This window comes from Callithrix jacchus, chromosome 4 (assembly GCF_049354715.1).
Source record: "Callithrix jacchus isolate 240 chromosome 4, calJac240_pri, whole genome shotgun sequence".
NCBI classification, from domain to species: domain Eukaryota; kingdom Metazoa; phylum Chordata; class Mammalia; order Primates; family Cebidae; genus Callithrix; species Callithrix jacchus.
The window spans coordinates 132,352,619-132,373,288 of NC_133505.1; the positions used below are offsets into that span (position 1 = coordinate 132,352,619).

General features: G+C 38.5%; 1 protein-coding gene and 1 non-coding gene across 16 annotated transcripts in view; one reads left to right on the forward strand and one right to left on the reverse strand.

Annotated features, from left to right (window-relative positions):
• Positions 1–6,950: 6,950 nt before the first annotated feature.
• TRNAE-CUC (transfer RNA glutamic acid (anticodon CUC)) lies at positions 6,951–7,022 on the reverse strand. The gene has a single exon. It is a non-coding gene; the product is annotated as a tRNA-Glu (tRNA).
• Positions 7,023–16,162: 9,140 nt separating this feature from the next.
• Positions 16,163–20,670, forward strand: part of NCOA7 (nuclear receptor coactivator 7) — a 158,354-nt gene continuing 153,846 nt past the window's right edge. For 10 of the 15 annotated variants that reach the window (XM_008994993.5, XM_017971374.4, XM_078370056.1 and 7 more), the window contains exon 1: positions 16,926–17,033. The gene's annotated coding sequence lies outside the window, so the exon portion shown is untranslated. Of the gene's footprint in view, positions 16,331–16,925; positions 17,163–20,670 lie in introns of those variants that run through there. The other 5 variants (XM_017971373.4, XM_035296628.3, XM_078370057.1 and 2 more) reach the window with 2 other exon arrangements.

Consider the following 20,670-nt stretch of genomic DNA (forward strand, 5'->3'; position numbering starts at 1 on the left):
TTTAACTTTATGATTGTATGATTACTGTCTATCTTCACCACCACAGTCAAAGCAAATGAAAGTGACTGTGTTTCTGCTCATCATTGAGTCTCCAGGACCTCTTTGCCCTGCATCTATCTGATACAGAAAAGAGGTTCAGGCTGGGTGCGGTGGCTCAAGCCTGTAGTCCCAGCACTTTGGGAGGCCGAGGCGGGTGCATCACGAGGTCGAAAGATCAAGACCATCCTGGTCAACATGGTGAAACCCCGTCTTTACTAAAAACTACAAAAAATTAGCTGGGCACGGTGGCGTGTGCCTGTAATTCCAGCACTCAGGAGGCTGAAGCAGGAGAATTGCCTGAACCCAGGAGGCGGAGGTTGCGGTGAGCCGAGATCGCGCCATTGCACTCCAGCCTGGGTAACAAGAGCGAAACTCCGTCTCAAAAAAAAAAAAAAAAAGAGGTTCAACAAATATTTTTGGACATTGGTTAAATGAATGAATACGTGAATGCATGACAGAATGAGGAATGAATGAATGAACGTCATATGATGAACCAGACTACGTGCTGCATTGAATTTATTTGAATAGCTTTCCCCAGTCTTTAATCTGATAGCACAGTGTATATACAAGTAAAATAAAACACAATTGATGAGACAAGAAGAAAAAAACTAAAGGAAAAAAACCCTCAACATTTCAAAAGTGGGATTACTTAAAGAATCAGAATGAGAAACATGAGACCAGGATGCCACCTCGTGGTTTATTTTCACGTTTACCATTTTTGACTCCCTTTCAGAACCACTTCAGAAAGTTCAACCTAGAGCTTTTCTACTTCAGAAAAAAGCACCATTATAAACTATGGAAATAGAGGGGAGTGGAATTTTGCTCAACTAGATATCGCTTACATGCCATAATCTGAAAGAGTTGGCATAAACATTACCTATCATTTCTTTATATTTTTCATTTTAATTCAATGTCGAATTAATAGAATAGCATAACATATATACATATAAGTGTGTGTGTGTGTGTGTGTATACAGGTATAAATAATCAAATGAGAATCGATACTTTTGTACCAACCACCAAGCTTAGCATTTAGCACTGCTAGTACTTTGAAAGCCCCTTGCGTACTTTTTCTTTTCTTCATCTTCTCCATTCCCCATTCCCCACTATTTTGCTTTTATTTATAGTTTACAATCTATATGTCCATCAATGAACAATATTTTTATCATTTTAAAACTTCATACAATATGGGATTATACTGTATCTGACTTGCTTATTAAGTGAAATATTATTTTCCTGGAATTCATCATATTGATAAGAGGAGATGCAATCCATTTTTTTAATACTGTTCTGTAGTATTTCATTGTATGACTACACCATGGTATGTTTAGCCACTCTAATCTTGATAGACAGTCAACTTGCCTCTAGTTTGGGTCTATTATGAATGGCGCTGCTGTGAACGTTCTTGTACACATCTGGTGCACACATGTGGGGATTTCCCAGAGATTGAGTTGCCAAGTATAGGAATCTCCAACTTTAGATAATATCAAATGTTTTCCAATTTATTTTACTATGAAAATTTACAGTCCTACCATGAGTGTATAAGACTTTCCATTGTTCTATATTCTTGGCAACAGTTGATATTGCCAGATTTTTCCATTTTGCCTCTTTGATGGGTATAAACAGTATCTCTTTTGTTCTAGTTTGCATTTCCCTGATCACGAAAGAGGCTGATTCTGTTTTCAAAGATTTGTTGGTCACCCTTGTTTCTTCTGAGAAGTTCCAGTTTCAGTCTTTTGCATCATTCTTTCATTTATTCATGCAAGAGTCATTTGAATTGCTACTATATACCAAGTACTATCATGATCTGGAGGATACAAAAATGAATACAACATAGACCCTGCCCTCTGCTGTGGAGCTCTTGACTTGTCTATCATTTTGTTGCCTTCAGTGATCAGTTGAAGACTAAAAAACAGAAAAAATTTTTGACCACCAGTTATATGATTACCACTTTAACACAAAGTAAATTATGAACTCTAGTCTCAGAGAATTTACAAAAGTACAACTTACACAAAACAATAGCAAATTATATAAAATACTATATATACTACAGAAATTCAGAGGCTATAATAAGCAGAAGAAAAGCTAATTGATCAAGTAGATCCATAGTTTAAATTTAAATTTGTCTCTTTTTAACTAATTGAAAAATATTTTTCTATAGCCTACTCATTAAAGTAAGAAGATAAAAAATTAAGGAACAATTTTTAAAGCAATAAAATAATAACATGGAGATGTGGCAAAGATTGTTTTTAAATAGATAAAGATTGTGCTAAAGAATAAACCACTGTTACATATAAACACGCCTATCCATAAGGGCAAGTACATTTGTGGTTGTCATTAAACTTATTAATGAAAATTTCCCTCTTCTTTCTATAGAATCTGATAACTCCTAATCAGCAGCTACTAGATTAACTTTCACCAAGCTTGGTAATGCACAGAATTCAATTATACATTTTAAAAAGAACCTGCTATGTCATACAGTTCTTCTTTGCTTCTATGTAACACTCCCCATAAACCACCCTATTTGTAGTAATATCTCTAAAGAATACTCTCTATAGTGCCACCAGACAATTTGTTGTAATAGGAGGAGTACTAAAGAATACGAGATTCAGGCCAAGCACATCTAGATTGGAATTCTGATTCTCCCACATACTTGTGTGACTTAGATAGGTTTACATAAACTTTCTGAATCTATGTTTTCTAAGCCATGCAACACAAGAATAATTATTGTAAAGACTGACTTGATTGGTGTGGACAAAGGACCCAATTCAGTGTTCAGTATCTAAAATAATTCAGTAAAAGTCAGACATTATTCACAATAACTCAGTTAAACACTATTTTCACTTGCTCTTCCCTCAGCAGAAATGTAGAGCTGTCATTCATATAAGAATAGCATTATGGCGGGCTCAGCCTGCATATAATTGTTTTCAAGTGAAGTCCTAGAAGTCTACTTCCAATTTGGGTCTATTATGAATGGTGCCGCTGTGAAGAAGGACTTCTTTTTCCTGCATCTATCTGATACAGAAAAGAGCCTCAACAAATATTTTTGGACATTGGTTAAATGAATGAATACATGAACGCATGACTGGCAGAATGAGGAAGGAATGAATGAATGAATCTCATATGCTGAACCAACATATTTGCTCCATTGAATTTATTTGAATGGCTTTCCCCCAGTCTTTAATCTGATAACTAGTCTTCAGTTGACAATTTATTTTGTTCATTCAATACTAATCGTATGTCCAGCACTGTACTGGATGCTGGTAAAAGTCCTTCCTTTCCTCCTTCCCCACTCCTGGTTACTCTCAGGCAACCTTACAAATTTCAGTGTGCCTCAGCCCAAATCACCATTCATTGTAGAAGTCCAATTCTAGATGAATGACAATTTTGAATTTAAAACAAAATAATTGGACAAGTCCAGGGAAAACATTTTTTATATACAGCAAATAACCTTTGCTTTCTTTTGTGCAGGTTAAATAATTCTTTTTCCTTTGCCTTTGAAGCAACTATTCACATGTGGAATATTTCTGCAATTAATCCTTCAGCACTTTTCCCTTCACTTTTTTTTCCCAGTTATCTATGCTTGCATAGCAAAGTATCCCAAAACTTAGCTGCTGCTTTTTTTTTTTTTTTAGAAAGAAAGAGAAAAGGGGGAGAGAGAACAGGAGTCTTGTTCTATTGCTTAAGCTGGAATGCAATCTAAAAGTAGGTATTAAAAACCTCTTTCATGCTGATAATTGTGCTTAACAGTGGAGACAGGAAGGAATAAGGAAAGAAAATAATAAGCACAGAATTGAGCACAATATTCTGGCTCTACAAAGCAGCAACTTTGAGCTGTGTGTAGGTAATGTAATCTATTGCTGTGTCTAAATAACAATATCACTTTAAAATAATTTCATTCTTTGACTAAAAATGACAATACAGTAAGTAAAATATAAGGAAGATATTAATTAAACCTCAAAAAAAACTCCATTAAAATTAACCAAACAAATGGCATATGCTGGATTCTATTCGTGACTACGCAGCAATCTCCAGACTGTATTTACTTTTGTCTTTATTGACCTGACTTTTCCTGACTCTAATCCATCAGACTTTTCTCCTGTGTCCTCCTCCAGCCAAAGTCAAGCCTGCAAACCTTGCCTCCCCTCTTTTTTTTTTTTTTTTTTTTTTGCTGCACCAATCTGTTGGCAAGCATTTCTGCTATTGAAACTTTAATTCTCACTGCAGAGCTGGATCTCCTTCAAATCTATCATCACTAGTCAAAAATATCAACCTATGTACAAAACAGCTTCAGTTGGGTGATCTCTCTTCAGTCCAAATCTAAATGCAACATAGCTTCCTCTGTTGTCCCCAGTCTCAGACAGCACCCCTTTCCAAATTAATAAGCCATGATCAAAACCTTAATGATTTTTCTCCTTTGATTTCTATTAAACTATAATAGAAGCAGTCTTGTTCACTTTTCTATATCTGTGCATACAAAGATGACTGGCATGGAGTAAGAATTACATAAGTCTTTGCTAAATTGATGAATGAATGACAATAACTCTGTGAATTATGCATGGATGCATGCAAGTTAGTATCTCTCTTGTACACGTTAGGATCCAGACAGAGGCTTAGAGAGCTGGGTCACTTAATACAGATAACGCAGCTGATACTGGCACAGTCAGGGTTAATTCGCAGTCTCTGGCTCTGGAAAAACAGAATTTCTTTGCTTTTGTAAGATCTCTTTTTCTTCTCCGTATTTGCCCTTCTGCAGCATCTAGGTCATAGATAAGTTTGTTGTCTCTTTCTCACCTTAGTCCCTCAGCACCTTGAATCATGTTTCTGGCAATGACCTCCTGGACAGACTTCCTTACAATGCTATGGGCTCCACCAGTCTGTTCTGTACCCAGCAGTCACTGTCTTACCATCTGACTGTGCTTAATCCCCTCTGTTTTCTCCTTGATCTCTTTACAGTATTTTCTTCACTGCTACTTCCTTCTTGAAGCTCTCATATCCTTTTATCACCTCTCTACTTTTTCACTATTTTCTACCTTTTCCCATTCTCCTTTACTATATACTCTCCTGGGTTTTCTCCTTGGTCTTCTATTCTTTCTATAGATTTTTTTCTTTGGGGAGACCCCAAATCTTCTTAAACTTTTAAGTTAACCCTGACTGTGCCAGTATCAGCTGCGTTATCAAAAATCTCTACTTTCAACCCTAATTATCACCAAAATTCCCATTCTGTATTTCCACCCACCACTTAACTGTGCTGCCTCTGTGGGGCTCAAACTGAACTTACCTTTTCTTCATCAGTTTCTCCATCTCAACCTCCCTATTACTTTTAACGTCACCCAACTGTACTAGCCACAGAGAACAAATAATGGATTCATAACTGATTCCTCCCTACTCTTAACACTTTACATCCCATCAGACATTGCATCCTCTTGCATTCTCTTTGTAATTTCTTGAATCTGGCCACAGCCACCTATCTGCCCTTACCTCTCTACTGTTCCCCAGCACAGGTTCACTACTGTAGCCAGTCTGACATACTTAGTCATCTTCGTTGCCTATACCAGACTGTGGATCTGTTAGAAGAAATGCCCATTCTCCTTTTCTCAGGCATTCCAGATACTCCTAGCCTTTAAGTCCAGCTTGAAAAACAGTTTTAAAGTTCTTTTTTGATTCTAGCAGTCACTTCCTTCTCCCTTCTTTTACCATGTATTGTGATTATTTGAAGTTCCTGATACATAGCGAATAATCAACGAATGGTGTCAATTATTTTTGTTAATAATAATATTTTTATCTTAATTCTCCAGTGAAGTGAAAGCTTCTTAAGCACCAAGAATCACATCTTTCCTTAACCTCACGGCACTAATCGCACAGAACTTCCTGGAGCATTAAGGAGTCAGCATTCTCTTCCCAATCAGTCTCACTAAAGCTAAAAGGAAAGCAAAACAAATCCAACTTAGTTGCAATCAAGCTTTAAATCTTTTTCTATGCTATGATTAAATATCTGTTTTTTTAAAAAAAGGCAAAAAGAATCCAACAGTTCAAAAAAATGGTAAAGGTTACAATGGTTTAGAACTTTCAGGACTGAAAAAAGTTAATGTCTATATAACACCATTTTTCTTTTCTTTGACTCCAACATTTCCATATTTTCCTTTGAGGAACTCCCAGAATTCTACTTTACCCTGAATGTGGGAATTCCTAATGAAAAGCAGGTGCATTTTTGAGGGGCCTATATGATTTATATACTGGGAGTTTAGACTCTGGATGTAAGACATTTACCATATTTGTGTGAATATCTTAGAGAAAATTTGAAACTTAAAAAAATTAACTAAATAGGTTATTAAAACACAGTAAACTAGCAACCGAATAATTAGCCAACCATACGTCTCAGAAAAGATTTATTAAAATATTTATAAATAAATAGAAAATATAAAAATGAGAGTAGGAACAGGCTCCAATACAGGCAAATAATCTACCAAGTACATAATGTGAATGTACAGAAAAACTAAAAATTTACTCTAAGCATGATATAAAATGAGTATTATTTCTCATAAAACTATTTTCCTCTTATTAGTCAAACAAAATCAAGGTTAGACAAAGGCTTAACTGACTGCTTATAAACACATCCAAATTATTTTTAAAAGCAGAAATATACAATTTTAGAATCACGGAACTTTATGTTATTTGATTGATTGTAAATTACATTGTCCGTAAATAGATATGGCATAAGTTAAGCTTTAAATTAAATAAAATTTAAAAACAATTTTTAATGATTAAAATATCCCAATCAACAAATGAAAAGTACATAAAACGGATGATTAAAAAAAACTCAACTACCAAAAAAAAAAAAAAAACTAGCAAATGAAAACTACACAAAACTCATCATTTCTAGATTGCCAAGAATCGTGAAGAAAACAAACCTTCCCTGACCGGGAATCGAACCCGGGCCGCGGCGGTGAGAGCGCCGAATCCTAACCACTAGACCACCAGGGATCCTGCTGTTTCTACTTTCCTAAACATTCTTGTGTGTTAGAAACTTGCACTTAATTCCTCTAACCAGTAGGGGGTAGAGTATTGTGTCTAAGTCACACCTATTTTGCTCTTGCTCTGAGTCCCGGGCCTTGAAAATATTTCCTGAAATTGAAGCAATTTCTCGGCGATTTCCGCCGAGCACGGCTATGGCCTCTTAAGGAAAAACCTGTACCCTCCAAATCTAATCCTCTCCCGACTGCCATGCTGGAAAAGACATTCTGAAATTCTCGTTCTTTTAAGTAACATGTAAATCTTTTTACCAAGACGAGTGTTATCTGGACGCCTACTGTCCAGAGCCTTGTAATTTGCTTTATTATTTCATTAACCATTTTCTCCGCTCTTTCCAAATCTAACTTCTGTCCTTCTCCGTCTTTCTTCGTTCTCTGTTGCGCGGATGTTAAGTCCCACTAAACAGATTGCCACCGGCAGAGAGCGTTTCTCCATGAGGAGCCGGAGCGACCCAGCGCGGTCCGGGACGCACAGCGCGTGCTCTGCAAATGTGTTGATGAAGAGCCACGCAGCCTTATAGAACGCGGTTCTATTTTATTTATTTGGTATACGCAGGCTAACGAAGCTGAGAGAGCGGGGGGTTGCATGTCTAGTGAAGGATCAGAACATCTGCCCAGAGCTCCAAGCAAATCCTTCCAACCCGCTGTGTTTATTATCCTCATACTTTGCAAACTGTTATTATCAGGGCAATTGCTTCATTTCTGCGCCTTATATGCTAGACACAGCCAGGAAATGATGCAATTACCAAAGGAGTCAAGACACCTTACAGCCCCACCTCAATTCAGAAACTCTCATAAAACAGATGCAGAAGGCAATAGGGTATAACTCAACGTTGTGCCAGCCGTTAGTTGAAGAAATCTAACCCAAGAGACTCCGCTCCGCTGCAAGATGGAAGGAGGCTTAAGTAAGACATCAATTTGTAATGAACTTGCTCACAACATCCGGCGCCACTGTGAGTTGCAGCCATCATCCATTACCACAAAATTAGGCGAGCCTGTGCTTGAATCGCCTTCCTTTTTTCCAACAACTCAGAGATGGTGTTAAAATCATCCATAAACTTTACCTGAAATTATGTAATAATATGAGAATAGGAAGATTTAAAGGGGCTATTAAGACTAATGAGACAGAAAAATCATCAGAAGAAATTTCTGAACTTTATTGTATTTTAGGTGGGACATTTCTTTCCTATCCCAAGGAATCTTAGATCAAGTTCAGTAGGTGGAGCTCTTACCTCTTAATTGAGGGGTTGACAGACCTTAGCCATTAGAGTGCTTGGTTTTGAATAAAAAGATTAGAAGATATTATTTTAAGAATAATTTTAGCTTAAATTTGTATGGGTTTGGTTACAGTATTTTACACAAAATACAAAAGGGTATGGTGAAAAACAGCCTCCTATTCATTCCTTCCTTCTTCCAGAGGTAACCAGGGTTAGTAGCTTCTTCTGTATCTCCCAGAAATAATCTATACCCATACAACAAATATCTAGGTCATTTCCCTCCAACTTTTTGGTTTTGAAACATATCAAACCAACAGAAAGGTGCAACTATAGAACATTGAACACACAGATACCCTTCAACTAGACTTGTGCTGTCCAATTTAGAGCTCCAGCAACATGTAGCTACTAGGCACTAAAATGTAGCTAGTATGAATAGATGTTCCGTAAATGTTGGATACACACTGCATGCTTAAGCCTTAGTATTTAAAAAAAAAAAAAAAAAAAAAGGAATGTAACATATCTCGTTAATACTTTTTACTTTAATTATATTTTTAAATGAGAAAAATTGGATATATTGGGTTAAATATTATTAAAATTACTTTTGCTTTCTTTTTAAATGTGGCTAGCTACTAGGATATGTAAAATTATACATGTGCTTTCATTATATTTCTATCTTACAGTTCTGTTCTAGAGTCACCAATTATTATTTTCTGTATTTGCTTTCTCTATTTTTTTCAGAAACTTGAGGTTAGCTGCAGGCACATGATACTCTATCATAAACACAAAACACTTTGTTATACAACTACTAAAAGCAATCAATATAATTATCATCTCCAGAAATTTAATTCCACACTGTCATTTATTACATGGTCAATAATCAAATTTTCTAGTTGTCCTAATAATCTCATTTATAGTTTTTCTTTCAATCTATGATACACTCTGGGATTATACCTTGCATTTGGTTGTCGAGTATCTGTAGTCTTTTTCCTTTAATCTGGAACCATTTCCCTAACCCTTTTTCTGTACATCATTGACCTTTTTGAATAGTGGAGGATAGTAGTTTCAGAAAGTTCACCAATTTATTTCTTTTGGCAGAACAACTATCCCAAGTGATGTGTTTTTCTCAGTGCATTATATCAGAATGCACATAATTCCAGTGCATTACGTTATCTGCAATGGGTAAGTGTGGTAGGCAGAACAATGCCCCCTTCATCCCACAGTCCCAGAGATATCACTGTCCTAATCCCCAGAACATGTTGACATGTCACCTTGCATGGCAAAAGGAACTTTGCAAATGTGAGTAATATTTTGAGATGGAGGAGATTATCCTAGATTACCTGGATGGGCCCCAAATCATCACAAGAGTTCTTATGAGTGAAAGAAGCGGGCAGAAGAGTCAGGTCAGAGTGATGCCATGTGCAAAAGACTCATCTGGCCATTGCTGTCTTTGAAAATGGAGGAACGGGAACCACAAGCCAAGGAATGCAGGCGGTTCCTGTTCTCCCTTAGGGCTTCCAGACAGAAAGCAGCTCTACCAACACCTTGATTTTAGCCCAGTGAGACTTGTGTTGTACTTCTGAACTACAGAACTGTAAGATAATAAATTTGTGTGGTTTTAAGTCCCTAATTTAGTGGCAACTTTTACAGCAGCAATAGGAAACAAATACAGTAAGTATAATCATTTGATTAAAGTGTTTGCTATATTTCTCCATCATAAAGCTACCTTTTATAACTGTAACTAATTGGCAAATGTTGGAAAAAGCAAATTATCACCGGTGGAATTGATACTTTGAGACTCTAAACCATTTTGTTCTTCAGCAAACATTTAGCCAATGGGTTTGGCATCCACCAATGATCCTTGTCTGAATCAATTATTGCTAGTGATGGCAAAATGGTGATATTTTATCATTCTTCTGAAAAGAACTTTCCTTTATCTCATCCCTCTTTTATTCTTTATTTAATTTTTACATATCAGCCTGGTCTCACATTCTTTTTTCTGTTTTATTGAGTTTTTATTCAATGCATTATACTCTGTTGCTATCATTATTCATTTAAAACCTAAAGTGTCCCAAATTCCGCCAGAGGGAGTCCCTTCAAGCTGACTCCTGTGTTGTTTTGTCATGTTCCTATACATTTTGAGCACTTCTTTACTTTCGAGCACAACATGGCCCAGGTACAGCCTGTACTTTATAACAGGAAGAATTAACATCTTCATGCATATGTCTATTCTTCTTTAGTTTCTTTTTTTTTAATTTTTTGCACAAATAGTAGCATATTCAACATGATTTTCTCTATTTTTTAATTAATATCTTTTGGAGGGTGTTCATTATTTACATGGGGTTTCCTCATTATTTTTGACAACTCAGTGGTAGGTATTCCACTGTGTAGATATCTTACTAAAGCAGTTCTATATCATTGAGCATTTCGTTTGTTCACAATCTTCTGCTGTTATCAAAGTACTTCCAAAAATAACATTGGACCAACATAATTTAACATTTAGTTTTTATTAACTTGCCCACAAATGATTCATCTTTTAGAGTGCCAATTTCTGATTTGAAAATGCTAGAAGAAAAATCATGGGATCCAATTCAAATTCACTATCATTATAATTTATTGACAGTTTTCCAATTTGATCTCAACCTGAGTCAGCTGTCCTTCTTTTGTTTATTAAGCTATTCATTCATTTGATAAACATTTATTGAATCTAATATATGTCGGGTACTACGTTGGACACCAAGGACCACAATGACCTTAAAACTTAGTCTGATGGAGTTCAAGTAACCAAGCAACTATGGTAATAAGAGAAATGTATCATCATAATCAGTTTATTTAATAGATTAAAAATTCATCTTTTATCACGTGTACATGCTGATGGAATATAAAATAGTATAGCCACTCTAGAAAATAGTTTGGCAGTTTCTTAAACTAAATATGCATGTACCATATGACTCAGCAAATGTACTCTTGGGCACTTATCCCAGAAAAATGAAAACTTATGTTCCCACAAAACCTGCAAATGAATGTTCATAGCAGCTTTATTCATAATAGCCGAAAACTGGAGGCAACTGAAATGTCCTTCAATGGGTGAATGGTTAAACAAACTGTGGTTCATCCATGCCTTGGAATATTATCTGTAATGGTAAGTAACTATAGATACATGTGATAATGTGGCTAGATCTCAAAGGGATTATACTGAGTGGAAAAAAGCCAATCTAAAAGGTCATATACAATATGATTCAATTAATATAACATTCTTGAAATTACAGAGATGGGAGATTAGAAGTTGCCAGGAATAGGGATGTGGTGAAGAGGAAGTTCGGTATGTTTCTAAAGGAGTAGCTCACAGGAGCCTCATGGTGATAGCTCTGTATTTCATTGTGGTGGTCATACAAAAATCTACCCACATGGTAACAGTGCACAGAAACAAACACACACACACAAACACGCATGAATGTATGTAAAACTGGTGAAATCTGAATAAGCTCTCAAGATTATACCAATGTCAATATTCTGGTTTGGTATTGTAATGTAATTATGCAATATATTAATCATGGGGAGAAAATGAGGAAACACAGGACTTTCCTGTACATTTTTTGCAACTGTTTGTTAATCTGTAATTATTTCCCTTGGGAGAAAAAACCTATTAGCATATTCACTGAAATTTTTTTTAACCCATAATACACACCACTGCCAAGTAATGTCACTTTTTTAGGGATTCATTTCGAAATTTTAAATTACATTTTAGCACCAATGTTGCAGCAGCTTATTTGAATATGTTTTTCAGAAAGTGTAAAAAATATGTAATGAATTCACAAGCTACTGAACAGACTATTTTTAGAAGAAATAAGACAACAGGAAACTGTTCAAAAGCAGATATTTTAAAATTAGCTGTGAATAAAAGAAAAGGACAAATGTATTGGGCTAATTCTAAATAATCAGCCATAAGTATGACATGATAACAGCTAGCTGGACAACAATCCATGTCTATATACAGCAGTATTTCTTTCTCAGTACACTCTGATAGACTCCACAAAGGCCAAGAGACTTCTACCTCCTCTTCAGATGTATAACAAGCCAAGTGAAGCAGTGAACATAGGCCTATCCACAAAAGGACACTTTTACATTTTTCTCACAACTCAAGATATTGTCATAATTAACCAGTAGTCAAATGACCCCAGTTTGTGAAAACGAGCCACTGCCTTCAACATTATTAAATAATAAACTCTTTTGCCTCTTTAGTTGCAGGATGGCTACTCCTATACTTCCACACATAATCATCAGTATTTGCCTCCTGTGTCTCAGGCGTGTGAAGAGGTGTTTCTTCTCCCACAGCTTTTGAGAGACCTTCCAAAGACATTTCAATATTTTCAGAGGCTCCAAGGTCATTACTTAACCAGTTTTGAAAGTACACTCAAAACTTATAAATTTTGTTAAAGAGCAAGCAACTGTCAAATTCCCCTTCTAAGTGACTTCATCCTGTTACTTATACATCACATATGTACATAAACATTCCTATAATCAAGTAATTCTAAATTTGGGACAAAATATCACACACAATAATCATTATCTTTTTTTTTGTTTGTTTTTGAGACAGAGTTTGGCTCTGTCTCCCAGGCTGGAGTCCAATAGTGCAATCTCGGCTCACTGCAACCTCTGCCTCTGGGGTTCAAGTGACACTCCTGCCTCAGCCTCCAGAGTAGCTGGGACTACAGGCGTGTGTCACCATGCCCAGCTAATTTTTGATTTTTATATTTTTAGCAAAGACAGCATCTCACCATGTTGGCCAGGCTTGTCTCGAACTCGTGACCTCAAGTGATCCACCTACCTCAGCCTCCCAAAGTGCTGGGATTACAGGTGTGAAAATAGGCCAGGTGCACTGGCTCATGTCTGTAATCCCAGCACTCTGGGAGCCCGAAGCAGGAGAACTGCTTGAGTCTAGGAGTTTGAGACCAGCCCAGGCAACATGGCGAAACTGTCTCTAAACAAAAAACACAGACATTAGCCAGGTGTGGTGGTGCATGCCTGTACTCCCAGCTACCTGGGAGGCTGAGGTAGGAAGATGACCAGAGCCCGGGAGTTGGATGTTGCAGTGAGCCAAGATGCACTCTAGCCTGGGTGACAGAATGAGACCCTGCCAAAACAAAAACAAAAAACAGTAAAGAAAATACAGTGGGGCTCTAGATCAACCAGAGACGCAGGAGCCTTTCATATGGGCAATATTAGAGCAGTATTTGCCAATATTTTTGGAATTCTAGTTTCATGAGAAGTTACCAGTGTTGTGTTCAAAAACAGAAATACTAATCATGTTTCTTCATTACAAGAGCTATCTTTAGATAGATAGGTAAGAAAAATAGCAAACACATTTGCAGGATTGCCACCGTTTGGCAGTGTTTCTCTAAGCCCACCTACCTTAGCCCTCTAGAAAGTCACTTAGGACAAATTCTGTTGCCTGAACCCAGAAATCCAGCTGCCTCCAACAGGTTCAGTGGAGCAAACAAATGGCAGAGGGAGTGAAGTGGTCCCTCTCTTCTTCCTTTAAGAAAGGAAGGGATCTCTGCTTCTCTTATCTACCCCAAAGTCTCATCTTATAAAAGTTGTTTATATTCCAGAAAAAGTTAAATGACAAATCCAAGCTATCCCACAATGGCCTCTACCCTTCAACAGAGAAAGGCCAGTTTTCATATTTAATAGCGGCCCTCACAGCCATAAAATCAGTGTAGTATTACATTTTTTCATTAACTCTGCATTTACCAACTAACTTCGGCTAGCCAAGAACAGTGAAGTGTTAGGGATATCATTTTTAAAAAGAAAATCTTTATTATAATAAAGTATATTATTCTAGTAATACCTTTGATTGATGGCCACATTCTAGACTTTAAGAACCACTTGGGATTATCTCCTTTAATTACTGTCTCTGCTCTATAAAGTTGGTACTGTTACCACTCTTTATGGATAAAGCATATCCTTTACGGATAAAGCAACTGAGGTTAAGCAGTTTACCCAAGGTCAGCACTTGGTGGAGCTGTAGTCTGAACCCAGAGCCTGAATTCTTAAAGATAACCACGTTCTTAAGAAGTACACTTTCTATTGAGGTTCCCATATTATTTCATGTATTATATCTTATCTCCCAATTAAAATTTGACCTTCTATGTAGGGCAGCACTGTTCAAAAGAAATTTCTGCAATAATGAAAATATTCTAGTCTGTACTGTCCAAAAGCACAGTCTAGCCATAATTTAAAATTTAAATGGCTACATGTAGCTAAAGCATACAGTACTAGTAGGCAACACATGTAAGGATTTCATTTCTTCTGATTTCTCTATAAAGACAAGACTTAAACAAATCAGTAATGCTCAGTTAATGAAAAGGAATGAGTGAAGAATCTCTAGGAAGAGTTTATACTCCCTTAGCTCGGGAGCAGAAATCTTTATTATATCAGGACTTTCAGTGTAATAAAATGTTGTAAGAAGCATATGATACAGCATGCAGTCCTAGAGGAGTTCATGAAGATAGTAAGGGGGATTCTTGAATTCCTTGAAATATCTTTGGAAGACTGACATTTTTTAATCGATGGTCACGACTTTTAAAATACATAGTTATAGCTCTTTGTCTAATAAAAAAAATCACTGCTTAATTTATTGACAAAGCATAAAGTCCATAGAGAGAAAAACAAAAGGGGCCTCTTGGTAGTAAAGGGTGGGAAACCTGTAAGTCAATGGACATTTCCTTCAGAAACTACATTCAAAATTTAATTTTGCTAAAGAGTAAGGAACTGCCAAGTTATCCTCCTAAGTGACTTTATCCCTACTTATACAACAAATATGTACATATACATTCCTCTAATCAAGTAATTCTTAATTTTGGGAAAGCATAATTAATAATAATCTTTTGAAGATAAACCAGAGCTGTCAGGAAGCAGCCAAGTCACGTGCCTCTGTATGCTTCCTGGACAAGCACAGTGCAGCTCCCACAGGACCTCACACCCAATCTTCAATTTGCTTAAAAGAACTATCTCGAAAAATCTTAGCTATTTAGTCACAATTTGTCCTTGCCATGGAACGTTTTTCTTTTACCTTTTTAATAACCTTAGATTTCAAAATCATAAAAGCACACATCAAAGAATTGTGAGAGCAGCTCAGCTTCTCTAGAGATGGCAAATCATGTCCTTTTGATACAATACAAACAGCTCTTTATATTTTAGGCACCTAATCTTCCCTTACTAAATAATTTACAAATAACACAATAGCTACAGAAAACAACAACAAACAAAAATAAACAGAAAAATTCCAATATCTTCACATTCAAATCCCAAAGATATAATCCTGACATCTAAATTAATACATGCTTGGTGCATTGGGCAATTATTCCACATTTGCAAGATAGTATAACATGACCATCTGCTACTGAAATGCCAAAATCACCACTGTTAACGCTTTGCTCCACCTTTTAGAGAGGTTATTAAAGTTTAAGCAGCGTCAACAACCCAGAGGAGGCCGCTATCGTCTCTGTGTGGAAGGCCTGTGACATACTGTTATCAGATTAGCTGCAGGCTCTTCCTTGAGATGTTTTTCTGAGTACAAGAGTGAATGAACTCCTTGGCCAGATCCTCCTAGTCATCTTGCAGTGCTGATCATGGGACCGCAGAGGGAAAAGCACCCAATTGGGGATGGGCAGCTCACAGGCACAGGCCCTGCAGCTGATGCAAACCTTCCCCTCCAAGGTTCTCTCGAGTCTCTGCCAAGAATCGGCTGGAGGGCCCAACTGCTATGCTCTTATTGCTGTAATGACTGCAATTTGGCAGCATCCAGGATGCTGTACGGGAAAGGGAGGGGGAGGAGATGGTGGGCCCCTCTGCTAAAGGCAACGCCGGAAGGGACAGAGGGATGAATTTATTGTGGCCAGCGGTTCGGAGCTGGAAGGAAAGTCAAAGGACTTTAAAGCTCGGGGTGACTCTCCAACTCCTTCTCTGCTCTCAAAGCCTTACTTCCCACGAAGAGTAGGGGCCAAGGCGGGCCAGCTGTAGGGGGGATGCGGTCAGGGGTGAGGTAAGAGGACCCTCCTAGGTGCCGCTGGCAGGCGGCGGTTCGCCGGGGCAGCAAAGCGCTGGAGCTCGGGAGGCGCCACAAAAGGCCGAGGCCTGCGGAGGCCGCGCGCGCAGCTCTCCATGGCTGAGCCGCAGGGTTCACGGCAGCCGAGGCTGCAGTAGCCGCCGGTAGACGGGGTGCCCAGCCTCCCAGCTTGGAGGTCGCGGGGGGGCGAGGAGGATGCCGGAACTGCAGCCCGAACCTCGGAGCCCGGACGCCAAGCTCCCTGGCCCCTGCAACCCCGGAGGGGCGCCGCGCGCGCCGCGGGCCGGGCGGAGCTAGAGGCGGGCGTCTGCACGGCGTCGCGCCACTCGCCGCTCCCCGCCTTCGGCCGGGCCCAGGACCCCTCGGCGGCCGATGCCCTGACGGTGGGCGCAGTTGCAGGGGTGGCGAGGCGTCGCGCATCGGGAGAGGCCTACTAAGACATCCGACGACGGCGGCTGCGCCCACCCGATTGGGACGCCGGGCCCCGCGAACGCGCGCCTCGGCGCTCCCGCCTCCTCCCCTGGCTCCTCCTCGGCGTACGGTCCTCCCCCGACCCCTCCTTCCACCCGCCGAGACGATGCGCTCCCCGGCGCCCAGCAGCGGAGGCCACCGCTCCCAGAAATGCACGCGCCCGAGCCCCATTTCCCGGACCCCAGGAGCCGGCGCCCCCGCCCTGTAGGTAGGTGGTGAGGCGGGGCCCAGCCCTGGCCGCCGCCCGCTGCTGATGCTGCTGCCCGGGAGAGGCCGCGGGCAGGGGCCAGGACTGGCCAAACTTGCCTCCCGCCGGGGCTTGGTGGAGCGCTCAGAGGTGTGCTAATGGCGCTGGGCGCAGCCCCCTGTGAACCTGAAAACCTCTGCGTGAGCTTGGGAGGCCGAGCGGGGGCGAAGGAGAGCTTGACCCTTCCCCGCCCACCCCCTGGGGGCTTGCGGGGGTGCGCGCCGGCGCGGGGGTGGGGAGGACAGGTTGGCATAGGGCTTATTTGGGGAGAAGACCGTTGGATTTTTAGCAGCTCAGGTGGAAATGTGTCACTGTGTTTTTCCGGCTGGATTAGCAGATGCGTTCTTCCCGTCTTTCTAGCCAAAACATGTAGAAAGGCAAAGGTTATATTAGCGGCATGTAGAAGTCGCTGTGGATTTTTGTGTGTATTTCAGAGCTAGCTGGTTGGTATATAAAATCGATGGTGTAAACCCTTACCGTCAACACGTTAGAGCCAGTTTAGAGAAGGTCCTTCTAGAAGTCAGATTATTCGGGAGATCGATGAAGCTGGGATATTGTTGTACTGCTTATTTAAGAGCCTCCTGCTTACGTGAAGGGATGTGTTTTAAGAGTGGCAACTTTGATACAGGTGTCGGGAGTTGAGATTCTGCGAGAAGGATGTACCGGGTCAGCCAGCAGAGGCAGCCTTGTGCTCAGCCTAACTTCCAACTCGATGATATGCTCTGTATTTCTTAGAAACTGGTTAGGTATGAATGCTTGCTTTTTTCCCCCCCTCGGTGTAAAGTTTATACATCAGAGCTTTTGGCAAGTTTCTCCCGTCCCAGGCTGTCATTTTTTGTTTTATATTCAGCAATAAGGTTTAAAGTTTTGAAAAATGCATCACTGTGAGCTCCAATTTTATAGTCACTCTAGATATAGAGATTTGGAGAAGTGACTCAGTATAATCTCGAAGAGGACAGAATCTTGCACCTTTTTTTTTTATCCTGTAATCTTCATCTTATGCATAATAAGTGCTCATTAGTTATTTGTTGAATGAATGAACTGTTTCAACCTTTCATCTAAAAACCACAATTTAGAATCACTATGTATTTGTTCTGTGGATGGTGACATTTAATTAGATTTCAAAAATTGTTTCTTTGTATAAATAGGCAAACTCAGTTATTTTAACATTTATATTTGAATTCTGACATTTTTAGGACCATATGCTGTCTTTCTGTAATATGTCATTAAGGTTATGAGGTAATTCTCCCGAACTCTTAAGTTCATTTCATGTCTAAGCTTGCAAAATTTCCAGGCTTATTGGTAATCATGCCTACTTCAGTTATGGTCTCAAACACAATGTAAAAAGTAGAAGTCGTGTTTTAAAGAAAATTCTAAGTTATCCCAGAGGAAAGAATGGTTTGGTTAATAAGTGATGTATTAACTCGTTTTAGAGTTGAGGTTTACTGGTTTGATCTAATTATAATGTCTTTTATTGCAAACAAAAGTAGAAATAAAACATTTAGAAGGGTCTGTGATTCTTACATGATTCAAAATATATGATATAGGTACAAAATTTAAACTGTTTCTTCCTCAGTATGTAAACATAGCAGTTTCCAAATTTGACAGCCAGGGGATTATGAAATGACGGTTTGGAAGATACAGTGTCTTTCTGCTTTAAAATGTTATATATTTTGAAAAAAAAAATCAAGGTTAACTGCATCACACTTTATTTACTTTATTTTTGCCTTATGATATTTTCTGTTTTGATTTTTTTCTCCGTCACATACATTTCAGGAGTCAATGTGAACTTCTTTTCGATCTCTGCTTAACAATATTATCTGGGAGAGCTCCCAGATTTTCTTTCTGTCATTTTAATGCATCTTTACCATCTTCACTTCATATTACCCAAATGACTTATTTTTACACAATATGGTAGGCCATACTTTATTACTATTGCTTCTCCAATTTACTTATGTTGATTGATAAGGAAATAACATTTTTCCTATAAAAGGTAATAAGACTGCAGGAACCAACAGTGGGAGGGAACTTATGAAAAAAATTAATTTGTTGTGATTTATTAAAACAAAGCCAAAATTCCCTCCTGCAATAAAGATAATTACATTTTACACTTCTTAAATTTGTAACCTAGGGTATTAAGCAATAAAATTTACCTGGTTCTTCCTTGAGCACTTTAAGCTTTTCAAAAAAGCCTTCCCTTTTGGTTACAGTAAGCTCTCTTTACCTTGTTACTTGTAAACACTTACTTGTTTATTTTACAAGTAGGAGTTGAGCCCTTAACTGCTCAATTTAACTGCTATTACTTTAGGCCTTGGAATCACAGTCAAATAAAAGCTCTAATCTCAGAATTGAAGAGGTACTTTTCTCTTGTGTGTGTCAGGCATCCAAATGCGTAGTGCCTTTGGGATTGGATGATTCACTTTTGGGTCCTACCTCCTGATCCCCCAGCACTCCGCCTCCACAAGCACCACCAGAATTCAATCCAAGACCTGGATTTCCTCTATCTTCCTAAAGGCTGTATTTTAGAATCCTCTATTCCTTTCTTGCTAAATGCCATTTACAATTGTTTTTTAAATCCCAGGCCATAATTTTTTGTTTGTTTCAATTCAACAGGATCTACTCAATTCACATGTGCTAGAATCAAAATTGTTGGTTGCAGGAAAAAATATATAGAAGTAAATTTGTATGACCTTGAATTTCAGACATAGGGAATACATGAAGAGTAATTGCTGTGTACTGGTCTCCCCTCAACAGTGATACAAAATGCATTTGTTTCTGCACATGCCAGAGAATACGAATTTTCTGTTGCTTAATTTGATCAGAAGCTTAATTGAGAAAAATGATGTTTATGGGGGTTTGGCTGAACAAAGGCCATGATGTCAACCTATTCCCTTCTAAAACTAGCTGTTAGACCAGGAGCCTAGCAGATCGTCAGAAGCTGTACTTTGGTACCTTATTTTGCATCCTTAACACCTCCCCCCACGTATGCTCACACTGAAAGATTTTATTAATATAGCCAGAGGAAACTAGCTGTTATGTTACCTTCAGAATGTGGTTATGATCATGGTTCTTTCTATGGTTCCTGTTTGAAGACTCTTGCAAGAAATTCCATTTAACTTTAAATGTCAAAGAAAAGCTTTACTTGCCCTGAACAATTTGTATGTCTGTGTATGTGTGTGTGTGTGTGTGTGTGTGTGTGTGTGTGTGTGTTATCTTTTCATCATGTAAATGAGAATCAAATAATTGATCATATTTCCCTTTCTAAGTTGGCAACTAGTAAATGAATAGTCAATTTGCAACTCAGTTTTAATAATCATATAAAAATTTATAACCTAATATCAATATTCTTTCATTCCCTTTAGTTTTGAGCTTCTGTTCTGTTGTTTTTCTTGATTCTGATGTTTATCTAATTGTTTTTGCATTTAATTGAATTATATTCAAGATGACGCATATCCTTTGTGGAACAAGGCAGATTATAAAACATAAAGCCAAATAAATGAAAACATTGCACAACTGATCTCTGGACACAGTATGTTTTTGATGAACAAGTTTAATTGGTTACATTAAATGTTTTGAACAAGAATTGCAAATTTAGTAC